Source organism: Talpa occidentalis, unplaced genomic scaffold, assembly GCF_014898055.3.
Source record: "Talpa occidentalis isolate TD23 unplaced genomic scaffold, MPIMG_talOcc4v2.1 talOcc4.4, whole genome shotgun sequence".
NCBI classification, from domain to species: Eukaryota; Metazoa; Chordata; class Mammalia; order Eulipotyphla; family Talpidae; genus Talpa; species Talpa occidentalis.
In genome coordinates this window covers 35,351,546-35,369,783 of record NW_023604295.1, presented here as the reverse complement: position 1 = coordinate 35,369,783, position 18,238 = coordinate 35,351,546, and the positions used below count along the sequence as shown (strand labels likewise).

At 41.2% G+C, this 18,238-nt stretch overlaps 1 long non-coding RNA gene across 2 annotated transcripts in view; it reads left to right on the top strand.

Annotated features, from left to right (window-relative positions):
• Positions 1-2,995, top strand: part of LOC119256790 (uncharacterized) — a 28,546-nt gene extending 25,551 nt beyond the window's left edge. For both annotated transcript variants that reach the window (XR_008553833.1, XR_008553832.1), the window contains 2 exons: positions 97-315; positions 2,832-2,995. This is a non-coding gene — a long non-coding RNA (uncharacterized LOC119256790). The remainder of the gene's footprint in view (positions 1-96; positions 316-2,831) is intronic.
• The last annotated feature ends 15,243 nt before the right edge of the window (positions 2,996-18,238 follow it).

The following is an 18,238-nucleotide window of genomic DNA, read 5'->3' as shown; positions in this document are numbered from 1 at the left end:
GAGAGACCCAGGTTCACACAGAAACTGCTCTCCCACGCTGCTGCCAGCATTCATTCTTGGGCTTACCTCTCCTTTTTATTTATTTGTGATCCATAGGGGAAGAACCTACTCCTTTCTCATACCGAGTGTGGCACCCAAGGCAGGGACCAGCCAAATTAGAAGATGAGCCTGCTACTCCACAGCTACAGAAGATAAGCTGATTCCCATTGGTTCTTTTCTCCTACCCACATTTCTTCAAATAGGCTGTCATTGCACATGTCCCTGCAGGGAAGAAATCAAAGGAAGGGGGTATAAAGGACTCCCACGTCTGTGTAGGTATGGAGAGTTCCTGTGGAGTCTTGTTTATTAACTCTCTAGGTGTATTTAGTTAGCTATACCCCTGGGAAAGTTTCCCTCTCTGGCCTTTGGCTTCCTGGTCAACAAGATGAAGAGGTTTGGTTGCTCAAAGAGAGGCTTCTTTCAGAGTTGAAATTTTAAGCCCAATCTATGATTCCCCTCTATACCAATGTCAAGACTAAAAGACCAGTTTTCAGGGTGAGATTATATTCTAGAACCTACATTGGTGTGGCAAAATAATGAGAACAACAAAACAATTCAAATAAAAAAATGGAGTCCTAAGCCTAGGAGATGATTCGAAGAGGAAGCTACTGTAGGTTCTCCTGATCCAAATAGAGAGGGCTACTACTCTGAGGTAACAGGAGCATGCAGGCAGGCCCCTAGTATCCCAGGAGGGGTCCTGGGCAATGAGGCTCCCATTTCTGAATGATTCAGTGTAGACTGAGCACCACTCCTAAGTCAGGACACTTGAATTCTGTAACATTCTGTAACAAGGTGAAGGCCACATTATTGAGAGTCTTGAACTCAAGGCCATGAAGTCTGTTCTTTACTTTCATCCAAATTATGTGTTGGGGACCATGCTCAGTGATTCCCTTATGATATTTGATGAGTTCTTGTAAATTGTGACCAGGTTGCAGCTTAGACTATTAACCAGATCACATGGGGGGAGAGAGAGAGTATTCCTTGTGTCTGTCTTAGGTCTGACCTACTCACATCCTGCAAAATAAGGGATTTTGCACATTGGTAACACTCTATGGCTGTCAGAACCAAAGCCCACAGTTTGGCCTCATGAGTTCAGACTCAGGACAGAACTTTGTACTAAGGTACCTCTCAGTCCCAAGCCCAGGAAAGACAACCCCGATGGTAGCACAGCATGCAGGCAGTCCCTGGGCTCCCTGCCTAAGAACCTCTTGTCAAAAGTGCACACTGCCAGGCTTATACTTGATTTCTGAGGTTAAACTCTTTGGGAATGGGCCCAGGAATCTCTATGTTAAGATGTATTATACCATATAACTGAATGCACCAAAATGTTAAGAAGTTAAGAATATTATACCTTCTTGATCCTAAAAGTCCCATATGAACAGGCAGTGCGAAATCACAAAGAGCAGATCTGATAGGATAAACAGTATCCACTGCGAGGAGGCAGTGGTGAAACTTGTGCACCTGGAACACTGGACTGGAGGCAGTATGGAGTGGGTGATAAAGTAGAAGCCAGGTAATTTGTACATAGGTGGCCACAGCCCTTTTGTTTCTGCCTTACACCTGACAGCAGGTTCTGAGTTCTTGGGTGAACTCTGAATTTCAACATTTTCCATCTGGATGCCTATACTCTCATGGACATACATAATAATGTCACAACAACAATAATAGGGGGAAAAAAGCAAAAGGACTGGGCTCTGAGTTGGCTGTGCTACTTGAAGTCTCCCAAAAGAGAAAGTTGGAAGGTTTTATGAAGAGAAGAAGTCGCATGGCTCTCCAAGCATCAGGGAGGCAGCTATGAGGCTCTCCCCAACCCTAGAATTTTTTTTATAATAAGTTGTTAAATAAATAGAATTTCATCTACATTTAGTGAAGAATCAATGGGAAAAGCTTGCCTGTGACTAAATACCATTTGTCCCACATGATTGTTCCCTTCCTGACAAGGGTCCGCCCCCATGGAAATGGCTACAAGATAGCCGACTCAATTACTGATTTCACACCACATCTCCTTGCAAACATTTGGTGGCTCAGAAACGCAAAAAGAATGCTAATTAGCTTAAACAATAAAATTAGCATGAAAACATAAATTATTAAAAATTTAAAAAAATCTAATGGAAACTAAATACCTATTGGTGGGGCAATGGTTATTCAAACAATGGTGCAGTCACACAATGAAATCCTGTGTTACTCATGAAAACTATGAGGCAGACCTTTATGTACTGATAAAAAGAGCTTCAGTCTATTCTAAAGAAAGGGAAAAGAAGGTGCAGAACCCATAACTAGAATATGATTGTGTGTGTGTGTGTGTGTGTGTGTGTGTATAGACAAACATGTAAAACTATAAATACACATTTGCTTGCAAATGTTACGTGAAGCTGGGCCCAGTAGGTATGCCTGCAGGCCCACGGAGAAGGGGGTTGGTGACAAGGGGTGACAACGGAACTAACACTCGAGTAGGGACTTGCCCCCCTCACATGCTCTTTGCATGAGTCCACTGGAGAACAGTCTTAATTCTCTGGCCTCGAGTTTCCTTAAAGCACGTGTGGGACCCCAGGTGACGTGGGGACTGCAGAGGGAACCTGCCACACAGTGTGCCATATCCGTTCTCAGAGGGTGTCAACACCCTCCTTCCCACACCTGCTGTTCCCAAATATCACAACCTGATTTTTTTCTCCAACCTCCTGTCTTGCTGCTGATGATTAAATATTCATGGAATGCTGTGATGCCAGCATACTTTGTGAAATTTCAGATACCTTTTTTTTTTTTTTAATGGAAGCTTTTATCCTTTCTTTCAGATTATCCCAATTTTGAAGAGTGGTAAAAAGAATGACAAATGCCAGTGACTCAAAAAGTAGAAACCGAACAAAAAGTGATGGTCCTAAGTTTTCTCTACTGCGTTTCAAATCAACCGTGTCCCACTTTGAGAAAAGCAGAGAATGTAGGTAACAGGGAGAGTAGGGAGTGGCTGTTCACATTACAATAGAATTTTTCATTTTCCAAGGGGTCTAGTTAAATAGCAAAGTCCCCAAGTGTCTATAAAGTACACGTTTATGTATATATTTATTTTTATTTATTATGCAAGAAGAAGAATTTGAAAAAAATGCTTACTTTTTTAGAATCACAGACTATTAGCTGAAAATCAAGAGCCTCACCTCACACAGTGGTTTTTAGGAGTTTCAGGAAGCCCCAGGAGATCCCACTGAGATGTCTCAGAGCCTAGAATGGGAGACAGAATGAGTCCAAGAGGGAAGAGCTAACAGGGTCCAACCCCAGAGCAGCTCCACTGCCACTTGGGTATATATTAGTGGTGTCATTAATATGCAAATTTTAAGAAGTTGGGGAGAGACTCCAGTAATACACACAAAAGCTTAACACCTTATTTTACATTGTGGGAAGCAGAGAAAAGTGACTTCCCAGAGTCATAAATTGAGCTTTAGCTTCAGCCCAGTATTTTTTCTCACCGTAACTTGTCCCATAGAACTCTCATAGATTTAAAGAAGTTTGTTTATCTCCTAGAAAAGTTATGACTTAAGCCTAAAACCAGAAAACCATTAAAATAACAAGAAAAACTGCCCATGAAATAATCATAAGCTGAAGGTAAAATGCAAAACATTTAGCTTCCTGAGCAAGTCTGACATTCTCAGAGGTATCCAGATAAGCTGGAAATGTTGGTGTGGGCCACAGATCCTTCTTAAATCACAACACAGACAGCTCAGGCTAGCACATTCTAAAACTATTTAAAATCCCAACAGTACATACAGCATCTTTATCCAATCACCCATTGTTGGGTACTTAGCTTGTTTCCATATCTTGCCTATTGTAAATAGTGCTGCAATGATCACTACTGAGCTATTAAAAAAAAAAAGAAAGAAAAGATTGAAATCTTGGCATTTGTTACCATGAGACTCAAACCAGAGGGGACGAGGTTATGTGAAATAGGTCAGATGGAGAAAGACAAATATCAAATGATTTCACTCATATGTGGAGTAGAAAGAAACAAAAAAGTAACAACAATAAAATCTTTGGATTCTGACTACAGAACTGAGGTTACCTGAGAGGGAAAGTGAGAGAGCAAGGAGTAGAAGGGGGACTATTCACTGATGAGGTGGGTTATTGGAACTTTGGGGTAGACATGGCATGATAACACACATTTGAAGAGGTGTGGGCATGTACTCCTAAAACATATTGTTGTAAACTAATGCAATCTCAATGAAATGTGTGTGTGTGGTGTGTGTGTAATATGTTATTATAACTATTTAACAAATACCTGTGCAATGCTTACTAGGTGCCCAGGAACTGTTGTAAGTGTCTTATAAATATTCATATGTAATCCCCACAACCACTCTTTGAAGAAGGTAATAACTATGCATTGCTGCTATTTTAAAGGTGGGAAAACTTGCAGAAAGAGATTAAGTAAGTTGACAACAGTCACACAGCTGTTGAGTGTGACTCATCTCAGACACTCTCCTATGTCACATTCAACATAAGTCACCCTAAATCACTATTAGGATTATTTCACCTAGCTCCCCTGAAGTTAATGCAATACCTCCAAATTAGTCAAGAAACAGTTAGAATCCATGCCATTCATTTCATTATCAACAATCAACTGATAAACATATCTAATCTTATTGATTTAGACCCTGCCAATACTATGTTAATGCTTTATATTCCTGAAAATTCTATCAGAGAAGGAATGGCACTAGACCCATCCTGCAGATAAGGGGACTCAGAGCATTTAAGGAATATGCTGAAAAATCACAGGACCATAAAGGTGGCATTGGAATTCAAGCCAGATATATCTATATATTATGTGTTCCAGCATAGATCATTACTTGACTCCTGCAGATTTGTTTGTTTTGCCCACAGTGCTTTTAGAATTTTCTTGAACAAGATGCTAAAATCTGCTAATTGAGAGATGGCTATTGGGGTCAGAATGGGGGGATTGCAATTGTATGGGGAATATAAAAATAAAATTTATTAATTAAAAAAAAAAAAAACCAAAATTGATAGAGGGATCCCTCCTTAGGTGAGGCATGCACTTCCCAGCTTGCTGCAGTTCCCACCACTCCCTCTTGTCTTACACCCAGCCAGATGGTGTCTTGCCTTCACATTACTATGTTGACTTCTTGAAACATTTAAGGTGGAACTGTTGGACAAGATATTCTTTGAGGTTCCCTGCTTCAAGTGATCTTTGACAGTAACTTCAGAGTTTTTCAAACTCTAGGAATGCATGGATACCTTTTATAAGATATAAGTAGTGTCATAAATGTCTAAAATACATAAAAAATTCTCCCAGTTTGCCCTATTCAAGAATCACTAAGTTAGAAGCTGGGTGGATGGGCAAATCAGAGAAAAGGGAATAATGGTGTGTGTGTGTGTGTGTGTGTGTATATATGTATATATATATATATATAATGGTATATATATAATAATGGTATATATATATATATATATATATATATATATACCATTATTCCCTTTTCTCTGGTGTGTAGGTATATATTTATATATATGGCAAAGGATAGATCTGCACTTTTAGTGGAGAACTTAATGTAGTATATCTACTCACCATTGGTTGTCAACAATGAGCTCTGGAAATTCATATACTGTGATAATGCAATGTTACTTCCATAAATAGAGATAGATAGATAGATAGATAGATAGATAGATAGATAGATAGATAACGATAAAAGACTACACTATGACGTTAGGGGCATTGCAGATATTAGCTCTTTTAAAATGTAGAGAAATACAATCAGGGATGTTTCTAGTTTTTAATATAATATAAATAATAAACAAATAAAAATTGCTAAGCTGAAATGCGATTGCTATGATCTTTGGAAATATTTTCAATCACGAGTGATCACTGCATAGGATAAAAATTGAGTCTACAACTGGCAGCTTTGCTAACATTGAAATAGAAACACAAAATTAAAATGTTATACAATATATAATGTTCTCAAGGTTCACTATGTTGTAGCTTATGTTATGGCTAAATAATATTCTATGACCACACCATATTTTGTTTATCTACTGACCTACTTGTATTTGCTAAGGGTTGGTGGGAAAGAAGAAAGGGGGTGTTGACAACTTAAAAATCACAGGTTCCTTTTTTGGGGTGATATAAAATTTATGGAAGCAAATAGTGGTAATGACTGCATAGCATGTGAATACATTGAATGGTTAAAATGGTAATTTTGTGTTTTGTGTATTTTACCAACAAGAAAAAAAAATTTAACAGCACAGGAAACTTCTATGAAACCTGACTCCAAAGTAACAGAAATAAAAGTAAACTCACTTAAACTCTTTGTTTGATAGCCTTACAAATAGAAAACAGTATCATTGATATCAATGGGCAACATTCCATAAGGATGCTTTAATGTCATTTTCCCAAGTTCCCCTATTTGTATCTTCTGTTCATAGTAGCCTGTATTAATCTGTTTTCAAATGATTATCAAGCTTTCCCTCCACTGTGTCCTCATTGTCCTCTTGACTTAGAACTTGGAACTCTCCCACATTAGCCATCAAAGAACCAGATAAATACCATTATGTGATGCTGTTAGAGCCACATGTAAACATCACTTCTGATACAACTTATTGTATCTTCCTTGTCATGTTACCTACACTCCTGCTCCAAGAGAGCTCTCAGTGTTTCCTCATTGCAAATCAAATTGAGTACAAAATTATTATCCTGTCATTAAAGACTCTTAACAATAATGCCTCACCCTGATTCCCGATTATTTCCCTTCACATATCATATACTCCAGCCAAACTCGACTGTCACCATGCCCCAAATATGTCTCACATGCCTCTACTCCCTTGCTTTTCCTCAGAATGTTTCCTCTGCCTGTAGTTCCTCCCCATAACCTCTACTTAGAGAGACCTCCCAGCCCCCAAGACTGTTCCAAGCATACCTCCTCCATGGAGCTGCCTCCAGTTCTCACCAGCTTTCCCCCATTTCAGATGTCATCGGCATTAGCACTGCACCTCGACCTCCTTTCACCTGTTTTACAGCACATAAAATGTCTGTCTTATAATCTAATCCTTCTGGACTGTGTCATTCTCTGACTACTCTGTGAACTCTGATAGCAAGCATTGTTGCATTAATTACTGTAAGTCCCATCATCCCTGACATATAATAGTTGCTCAATTAACATTTAATTCATGAAATTAAATGGTCTAAAGAAATGGATAAAAAGTGAAAAGAGGATAAAGACCCAAACACAATCATTGTATTTAGACCTACTGCTAGTATGGTGGGCCCAGCAAAGGGATTATTTGATACCATCTGAAGTCATGCCATCTGAAGAAAGAATAGCAGGTGAGAGAGACAGGTACATGTAGACAGGAGGTGTAAAAGAAACTACCATTTGTTAAGCTAGGGAGGCAAATATTCTGTTAGACACTTATATAATTGTGTCATTTGATATCATACTATCCCTCCATTCAATGGATGGATGCAGCAACTCAGGAGAAACGAGAGTAACTTGCCTCCTATCTGCTTCTAAAGCCTGTAGTTTCCCCACAGCATACTGCTTGTATAATAGATGAAAAGAGAGGCCATGTCTATTCCCTCTAACCCTGCCCTCCATGATGATGAGGGCACTAGATTACCTCAGCATTTACATGTAATGTAAAGCATTAACAAGAAAAGCTAATGCTTTCTAAAATGCATAATCAGTATGTCAATTAACAGATACAATGTCCCAAATTCTCCTAACCATTCCACCAGGTAGGTACTGAGGTATTAGAAATCTCATTACAGGAAGGAAAATGAAGTTGAACAGTGTGTCCAAGGTCATGCCACAGTATAAAATAAAAAAAAAAAATCCAACCTAGTCCTCTGTAAGACACCTCTTCAATTATGCCTCCTTGTCTCATCTTTACAGATTCTACCCATAAATGCTGTATTAAAAAAATTCTTAAACAAATAAACAAACAAACAAAGCACCACCATGCTGAAGGGAATTACAGACCTGTAAGAACACAATAAAGAATTTTCCAGGACCTCCCCCGTGGCGCAGCGGGTTGAGCACAGTGCTGTGAAGCTGTCCGCAGTCTCCGTGGTGTGGGTTCGATTCCTGGCTGGCCAGGGAGATTCCCACATGGCTCGGCAGACCTCTCCTGTCTCGCCCACTGCTCCCCTCAGCAGTGCATTTTGGTCCTTCTGCCTGTTCTGTGACCTGCTCTGCCTCTGGTGGATTCTTTCACCCTCCCGTGCCTCTGACCTGTACCCCAGTGTTTATATAAATAAATAAATCTTTAAAAAAATAATTTTCTCTTGGGTAATCTAAATTTTTAACCCTCCAGGGAAGAATACACACGGACACACTTCTGACAGGTAAGGAAGGCAAAACACCTCCAGCATCCCAACACTTCCTCTGAGCCTTTTACCTGTCCCAGGAGTACTTTTATTTTGATTTCTGTTGCCACCACCAAGCTTAGTTCCCATCTCCCAGGATTGGAGAGGATGGAAGGGTGAAAGAGAAATACTGTTCATCTTTTTTTCTTAGTTCAAAGTAAACATAATCTTTCTCCTTGTTTTCCTTAGCACAATTGAGACTGACATATTCAAAATGAAATTTACTGAACATCCAGAAAAACCTAAATAGAAAGAAAGAAAATAACAGCAGTGAAAAATAGATGGCTGATCCCAAGACTTCCAACTAGAGAAGGGATTTACAGAGTCCCAAATTCGATTACATTGTCCCAGTCAAAGCATATCTTCAATAATTTATAAGCACTTTCATTATATGGGAATTCTCCCTCTTGACTTCTGTGTGTGAAGAAGAAATCACCCAAGCAAATATCCAGAGTCAACTCAGATTGCTAGTGTCCTTCCATTCAGCTCTACTTTCCTTTCAAAAGATTTGACTCAGAGATCATTTACCAAGTGGTGTTAACTGATATCTCTAATCCCAATAAGGTCACAGCCCATCTCAGCACAGGCTCACAAATGCACACCACCCCCTGTGCATTCAGTCCACCCCTCCTCCAGCCTACCCACTCACCCACTACTCAGGCGTTCCTTTGGAGTTGAAACATTCGAGTTTATTATGACACTAAACACACAGTGGCAATCTCTGTAAAGGCCACTCCCTGCACCAACTAGCAGTGTTGGCCAAGACTGATGACAATGGATCTTTGCAGCTCTTCAATCACACAGAAAAACATTCCTTCAAAGCATCACCTGCCATATGGAAGTTGACCCCAGGGCTTCAGGTATGACTGTAGTACCTAAGCAAAACAGATGTTCTGTTTTCATATCCTATCCCATGTTGCATTCCCGAGACCAAGAAAAACATAATTCAACCACACTGGCCACCAAATCAGATCTTTCTAGTTTGGGACTCATGGTTGACTCCAAGTTGTTGGTAATAACAACAGTGAAAACATAAATAGGATTGACATGAACAAACACTGCTCCCTGATGTTAGCTCAATGCTCTGCACTTTATAAAAGCTTCCCACTCCTCCTCTCTATTGGGCCTCCTCCCAGGTCTAAGAAATCATAAAGCCAGGAGGTATATAACTCTGTCATTACCTCTTCTTCTCCTCTAGAGTCATTTCTCACTCTCTTCAGGTTTCCCCTCCCTCAGTTACTTTGGCACACACTCCATGCTTGTTTGTGCTTCTCTTTTGTCCATCCTATTCATTCTACCTGAAATTCCACTTTCATCTTTGCTTTCACCTCATAGAAGATGCCACACTCGTGAGACCCATTTTTTAACAAACCAATTACAATTTTTTTTTTTTTTGTAATTCCAGCACTGGATCTTCCCCCTTGCTTATCTCTTTATTTAAAAAGCTGGAAAAAAAACTGTATTATCTTTTATATGGACATTGTTCAGATTAATTGACAGTTTGAATAATTTTGAAGAGTATACTATGGTTTAGCATTAAAACAAAAGGTGTTAGCAGAGAATGACACAGACCCAGGGCAGCAGGGTGTAAGTGTGGTGTGAGTGGAGCACATTTTATCATTATAGGAATAACTGCCAGCTACTCAGAAGAAAATACTGGAGAAAATAAACTTTATTATCTTAACAGCTTTCACAATAATTCTTTTTAAAAAGAAAATTGCCTTTGTCTAGGGCAAAAAAAAAATACCTTGATAAGCTCTTGGGATGGAAAATGTGCTTTTGAGGACAGCTTCAGAGAAGTGGGCAAACATCTGCAGTGAAAATGAGAGTAATTTAGTTTTATCCCTCAGAAAAGGGAGTGAGAAAAGAAGACAGCAGAACTGTGAAGTGAAGAGAAAGAGCCGGGACCCTTCAAGATGGAGACAAACTGAACTAAATTGGGTGAGGCCAATGGAACATCATGTTGTTGGGAAAACTGAAAAATATTTTAGGAAGTTGCTGCCTGCTCTTCCCAGTGGAAGGTCTTAAAAAACTGGAGATCCACTCAACCTCTCTAGCCCTCAGTTTCCTCAGCTGAACAGAGTAAACAATACTGAAACCTGGTCTCCAGGGCTTTTGATGTGACTAAGGGATAACAAAGAATATACAAACTATTGATATTTGAAAACTAGGAAATAATGATGGTTGCTATTTCCTGTATGAGATGGTTTGGGGTATCCTCCAGTAGGGATGGTGAATGATTATGACAATGACATTCATACTCTTTTTGATGTTCATACTAAAAGATTTGGCCAGACTTTTCTTCTCTATGTGGCCTCTGAGAAGCAAAAGAATGATGTATAAAGTCCTATGGTAAGTAGGTAATACCATTTGAATTCATTTTTTTTACTCAAGACTTTATTAGTCTCTGTATCATACATGACATAATACACAACACCCACAATTCAGTTGATGCTATTAAACACATCAAGATTCCTAGAGCCAGCAAGGAGAAAGAGTGGCAGAAGGTAATGGAACTCAGGTCACATAGAACCAGCAGGTTCCAAATCATGGCACTGGCCCAAGGAGGCTGATGGGAAGCTCATCCCCAAAGCAGATAGGCTCATCCTCCTGGGATGTGGCAGCAGTGTTTTGTTTACATGGAAACTTCTTCCCAAAGGATAAAGTACAGCTACCACACTCCCTTAACGAACTAATCACTTCCTTTTTTGCTTTTTCTGTTCTTCTTGTCTTTTTCCAAAAGCGTCATTAAACAAACCAGAACAGAAGGTGGCCGGAACCTGGCCTGTGGATCTGCCTCACAGAGCTCCAAGTCAGGAGAAAGAGGCCCCTTGCTGAGTTTCTGGCATTTGATGGTCAGTCTGGAAAGGAAGTGTGGCCATCTGCCTTGGGCTCTATTGAATGGAGTCTGTACTCTCTGCTCAGGCCCACAGACATGTGACTCATGGACCAGTTTTGGCATGGGAGCGAACTCTCTAGTGAAGCTGAGCTATGACAGATCTAGGGTCAGAAGAAATCCCAAAAGCACTGCAGAGAAATGAGAGACGTAGGTCGGTGCCTGCTCCTCAGGATGCAAGACAAAATGGTGAGTGTTAAGACGCTAGATGATTAAACACTCATGCAAGCTTCTAAGATGCCTGACAGAGATCACTGAGAACAAGAGAACCAGGCCCAAGGAGGCTGATAGAAGACACTGGCCCCAGCACCCACCCCGTCCCGCCCACTTCGAGAGAGCAGGTGATCGCAGAGTCAGAGCGCAACCTGAGCACTCTTGCTCTCTGGTTCACGGCTCCTTTCATTGCAGCAATAGAACAATTGCCACTGGCAGGGGTAGGCAGAGGGGAAGTACAGGGCTATAAGTGCCTGCCTGGCTGAGGCTCAGGCAAGGACTCCATCCCACAGCCTGTGAGCACCATCGCGGACCATCAACAGGCCTCCAGATAATAGTGTACGTCAAAACGACTTTTATTTCCTGAGTGTTTTCTCAGCTGTGCCTTAAAATAAAATATATGTGTCTAATCTCATCCAGCTCTGTGCTGCCTGCTGCCATCAGAGAACAGTGAGGAAGTGCTGAAAGAGAGAAACGGCAGAGTGCGAAACTCTGCTGGGAAATCAGGGGAAGCAGGATGGCAGCAGACAAACCCATTTGACCAGCTGAGCTGGGTGCAGCTCCTTGAAAGACACCTGGCTGAGCCTACTGGCAGAGGACAAGCAGAAAAGGCCTGGCCAGATGCACGTCAACTGAACACCATCCCAAGCAGGTCTTCCCCATTACAACAGAGAACACTCCATACTTCCAGTTGCACTATCACAAACTCTTCAAGTTGCCTTAACATTCTTTTCCTCATACTTTGACCCCAATCAGTAGTGAGCACTGTCAGTTCTCACTCCATAACAGAGCTCTTATCAGTTTCCTACAGCTTCTGGGAAAAACATCCATAAATATAGTGGCTTAAAAGAAGGTGAATATTTTCCCTCTTTAAATATTATAGTTCCAGAGGTCAGAAGTCCTCAAAGGGCCTCCCCGGTGGCGAAAGCGGTTGAGCGCTGGGTTGCGAAGCTGCCCGCAGCCTCTGCAGCGCCGGTTCGATCCCCGGCTGCTCCCCGGCCACTGGAGGAGGGTCCCACATGGCGCGCAGACCTCTCCTGCCGCCCGCTGCTCCCCTCAGCAGTGTACTTCGGTCCTTCTGCCTGCTCTGCTCCCCGCTCTGGCTCTGGTGAATTCTCTCACCCTCCCGCGCTTCTGACTGTACCCAGTGCATGTATAAACAAAACAAACAAACAAACAAATAAATAACATGCCTCTATAAAAAAAAAAAAAAAAACACAGAAGTCCTCAAAGCTGCATTTGTTCTGGGGGCACTAGGGGGAAACCTTTTCCCTGACTTTCTAGCTTCTAGAGTTGACTGTTCTTGGTTCACTGTCCATTGTCCATTGTCCAGTTGAGCAGCCTAGCAGCTTTTCCTGCTTCTTCCATCACCACATGTTCTCTCTTCCTAATTCTGCTGCCTCCCTCTTGGAAGGATCTTTATGATTATATTAGACTCACCCAGATAACCCAGAAAAATCCCTCCCATTTATATTTTACTACATCTGTTAATCCATTTGCCATAAGGTTCCAGGGATTCAATCATCAGCATGTTTGGGGGCCATCATTCAATAGACTGCAAAGCTAAAATCTGATGATTTTCCCAGGAACCCCATAGCTGTTAACTTAATCTCTATTATCATTCACCTTATTTATTGCAGTAACCTCATATTCATTTCCCTAATTCTACCATCCCTCTACCCACACCACTTCCTGCCCCACACATGTCTTTAAACACTACAGAGTGATTTACTTGAGTTGAAAGTCATGTCACGTCAACTCTCTGTCAAAATGTCTATGCCCTCCATGCTCCACATGGTCCAGCCTTAGATCCCCCTGGCGTTACTTCCTCAGGCTGCTCCCCTTGCTCACTCTGCCCCAACCACCCTGTCCTCCATGTGGTCCTTGATTGCATGGGCCATCGTTTACCTAATTCAGGTCTTTAATCAAATGTCCTCTGTTTAGCAAGTTATACCTTGATGACACAACTTAGGTTATAACAGCTCTATAATAGAGCTACCTCTCTACCCTCCTTCCCTGAGTTAATTTTCTGTCTAGTATTTATCTCCATCTGATACACTAAATGTTTTAATTATCTGTTATTTTCTGCTTCATTTCCCTCCCTGTCCACAGAAATGTATACTGCATGAGAGCAGGGATTTTTGCCTATTTGTTCTCAGGTGAATCCCCAGCATCTAGAATAACACCTATGGCACTCACCATAATATTAGATGAATAAATGAATGATGGTAGCTTACCTCTCTAAATCAATGAATGAAGTCATTTCTCTGGATCTCAGTTTCCATGGCCATAGAGATGGGAGTAGCAGTACCCACTTCGACATCTTTTCAAGAGGTGTTTTGTAAACCCTTCAGGTTTCACTCTTTAGCAGCCAACCCTTTTTCCTATTTCTGAGGAATGTTCCATGATGAGCTATTGATAAGAAAGACTACCTTCCTCCCACCTAAGAAAAAAAGAGCTTTCATACTATCTCCACCCCCAGGCATGCATATAATGGACATGTGACCTGCATTTGACCACCTGTTACTTCTACCCAGATTTGGAGGGATGGTGAGAATTCATGGCCAGTGTCCCATTTCTAGTGGAGCAGACAAGACTGTCCCACCATTGCACACCTACTTGGTCATAGACACTGTCCTGCACTGTCTACACTGGCAGAGGGACTCCCCTCCAGTTTAGGAGTAGCCATGCAATCTGCCCCCAGACAAAGCTGATAAGACCAGGAAGGGCCCAAAACCCTAGGCCTGCCAAAACACAGACTAGCTAGCAACTATGGCGTGCTTTGCAAGAAAAACCAACCCAACCAGGGGCTCTGGTAATTAAGAATCAGATTATGCCTCTCCTCTACTGAAAGTCAGCCCTCAACCCATGGATTTATAAAAAAATTTGAAAAATAAAATCTTTTTAAAAAACCAGATGATGTCTCTCCTGATTTTTTAATATGGAGCTTGGCAGCATGAAGAGTAACAGAAACTAACAGAGTAGATGAGTTGCATTGAGGTGAAGCGCAGAACACAACTTGCGTCCTAAGCTTCCATAGTCCCTAGAGCAGGTGCGTGCAAATCTGCTGGATTCAGACCACCTTCCCATTTCAGGTTCCATGAGGCCTGGTGTCAAAGGTTTACCTGGCTTCCCATAAAGCTAGAGACCTGTCTCCACAAGTGTGTATCTTTAAGATAAATTATTATTTAATTGAACTTGAGTGGGTTTCTGGTTCTAACAAAAAAAAAAAAAGAGCTTTATAACCTCAATAACTTAATAGAAAGTAACACTCTATTTATAAGTCCCTTGGAATGCTAAGGTTTTAGCTGTATTTAGGGTCAAATTTGTCCCACCAAAATACATCTCCAAAGTGCTCAGGTTATAAGCAGGATGATTATTGCTGGGATATTGGTTCTATTTCCCAGCCCAAATCAACTTCTTCTTTGTTGATGAGTTCCTACTAATACAGTGTCCTATACTGCAAAGCCCTCTTGCTTTTCTGAATAGCTGAGCTCATTGTACCTAAAAGGATAAGCAGTGCAAAGGGATTCACTTTGGAGGTGTGCTTGCCATTTGGATTATTGCACCAATCTTTGCACAGAAATGAATAGGAGCTAACACTGGAATTTAACTAGTTAAAAATTACTCATTAGTTTCAGTCAAAAAATTAGGGGTTTTTTGGTAGCTGAGACCAAACCAAAAAGAAATCTAAGTCATTGCCAGACTTGGAAGTTCCTGGGGAGTCAATTCCCTCATATCACAGATGGGGAAGCTAAAGCTCTGAGATGCATGACTTACAGTTTCACATGCACAGGAACTAGGAGGACCAGGACTCTGTAGAACAGACACCACAATACCTGACTTAGATCTCTCCATTGACCACAACTCATTCCTGCCCTGAGGGATTTGTCGCCATAGCTGGACACTCCCAGGTAGCCCATGGCTACCCCAAGTTGTGCTACCACCTCATTGATTTTTATTCAAAATTATTTCAGGGGAAATAAATGTGATGTTCTGTTCTTGAGGAAACTTCATTGAGGTCCCAATTATCTACAGTATACAGATGGGAGCTCATAAATATATTGAAAAACCATGAAAAAGTAGTTATTCATCAGGTCCTGTGAGCCAGACTCCAAGGCAAGAACTGGCAATTTCTTCCTTCAAGGAGTTCACAGTTTAATGAAAAGAGACAAGCATGGAGAAACCAACCGTTAAGACTGAATGGGGTAAGCACGCAGTATCTGGCCACACAGAGTCTACAAAGCACACAGACGCTCTCCCGGCTGCTCCTCATCTAAGTCGGCAGGCTCACATACATTTCCTGTTCCCTGGCCCATTCACTCTAATGTGAGATATTCACTCCATTACTGTTTATTGAACTTGGCATGAGGTACATAAAAGGACACTGGTCAGCATGCCCTCAGGACTACAACAGTTAACTTGAGAAGTGTAGGCAGAGTCAAGGCTAAAGTCATTTTTCAACCATATGGAAAACAAGTACAGTGATTGCAGAAAAATTCTTTTTGAGAGAAAGTTAACATCTTTTTGTGAAGCCTCCAAGAAAAGTTGGGGGACTGTGTTGGAAAGATGTGGCAGATGTCAGCTACCAGATGGCAAGAGGATGGTCATTCTGGACACAGGCCTGAAACAGAGAAGCCCATGAGAAAAAGTGAGAGCAAATGGACCCTGTTCTGCAGAAAGAGTGGGTACGGCATGAGGCCAGACAGGGAGCATGAGAAGGGGTTGAAGAAACAGGCGCTGGGTGAATGGAATTTGTGTTTAGCATCTAAAGGGCCGGGGGAATGTCCTGGTAAACAGAGAATAAAAGCCCCTGATCATCAGGGGCCCATCACTCATCTCTCTGCCTGGGGCAACAAACATCCAGAAGCAGCACATCTTTGCCCTACAGAAAGACCTGCAGAACTTGATAACTGAACCAGTCATCAGAAAGTTCTTGAGTATTTTCCCAGATTGCAGTTCTTGGAATGAAAACAACAATGTGCCCAACGTAAGTAAGAGTCAAAGGATTCATTTTTAGAACTCCATCAAGATGATCTGTGGGTTGAGGATGACACGTGTTCTATAGATACTGTATGTGAATGAATATATTGGGTGACAGACACGTGATGCTTAATCCACACTACAGAGATGACGGGTCTCTCTCTGCCTCTCTACATATATCCTCTAGCAATATAAAGCTGGGGACCAGAGACCACGTGTTAAAGAAACTTAATTTATCTGTGAAATGAGAATTACCATAAAATGGGCTCTCTACAGCTATAAACAGCTATAACAAAATGGATAAAAAAGAAGTCAATCTGAGAGACTATATACTGAGTGAGTCTATATGCATGACACTCTGGGAAAGGCAAAACTATAGAGACATTAAAAAGATCAGCCAAAATTAAAAAAATTAAAAATAAAAAAAAAATCAGTTAGTAGTTGCCAAAGAGTAGGGGAGAGGGATGAATAGACAGGACACAAAATATTTTTAGGGCAGCGAAAGTCCTCTGCATATTATAGTGATAGATATATGTCATTACACATTTGTCCAAACCCATAGAAATTACAACATTAAGAGAGAACCCTAATATAAATGGTGTACTTTCAGTGTGCCCTTGTGTGAGTGCAGGTTCATTAATTGTAATTAATATACCACTCTAGTAGGGGGTAGTGTTAATGAGGGAGGTTATGCTTATGTGAGGACAGGGGATAGATGGGAAATTTTTGTCCCTGCCTCTTAATTTTGCTCTGAACCTCAGACTGCTCTTAAAAAATAAAAGTTTTAAAAAAATAAAATTAAAACTAAAATAATTTTTATTTTAAAAATCAGACAATTGATTAATTTAAAAATACAAAAAGACCTAGCCTAATTTATAAGCACCCATGCCACAGCAGGGACAGGAGGTAGTTTCCTCCACAACTAGAGCAGAAACAGTCATAATAGGAAAGGAATCCTCCACAGTGGTAGGTATAGGTTACGCTGAGCCACAGGCATTGCCCAAAGGCATCTACGTGGATCTGGAATGGAAGCAATTTGAGTGGAGACCATGTGCCAGGCCCTGGGCCTCTACTTCTCCTTCAATGGGAGCAGCCACGCCTCTCTCACATACCACATACAGGGATCCCATAGACTATCCCAAGAATGAGAGGGTTCAGAATGTCTGAAAGTACATGTATGGACACCTGTTATCCATAGCAGCTGATCAACAAAATCTGACCCCATCTTTTTCCTGCTAATCTTGATTAAATGCATTGTCTTTATCCGATATTCAAGGCCCTTCCTGGCTGACCTTAACCTTCTTCCAGCTTTTGTCTCTAGCTCTTTCCCACATTCCTTACTTAGGAACCAGCCTACACTAACAGCGTGTGCTACATACTTGCCTGTACCGCTGCCTGTGTTCCTGCTCCTGCCTGTGCTGTAAGCCACCACACATGTTTCAAGACCCTAAGTTCTAAGCAGAGTGATGTCCTATCATTAGGTAACTTATTTCTTAAAATGGTGCTTTATAAGTTATAATTATCTGCAAACATGCCAATTTCTTCCATTTGACTGGGATCCTCTCAAGACCAGTAACCCTGCTCTGTTCATTGATGCTTTGTTAACAAACTGGCAGGGTGCCTGGCCCCTTGTAAGTGCTTGGTGAATAAACTTTGCCATCCAAACTGCAGTGACCAGAAGTCACCACCAGATGACAGTATGTGGACACTTTTCTCTTATAACCAGAAGGGAGGGAAAGGGTTTGCAA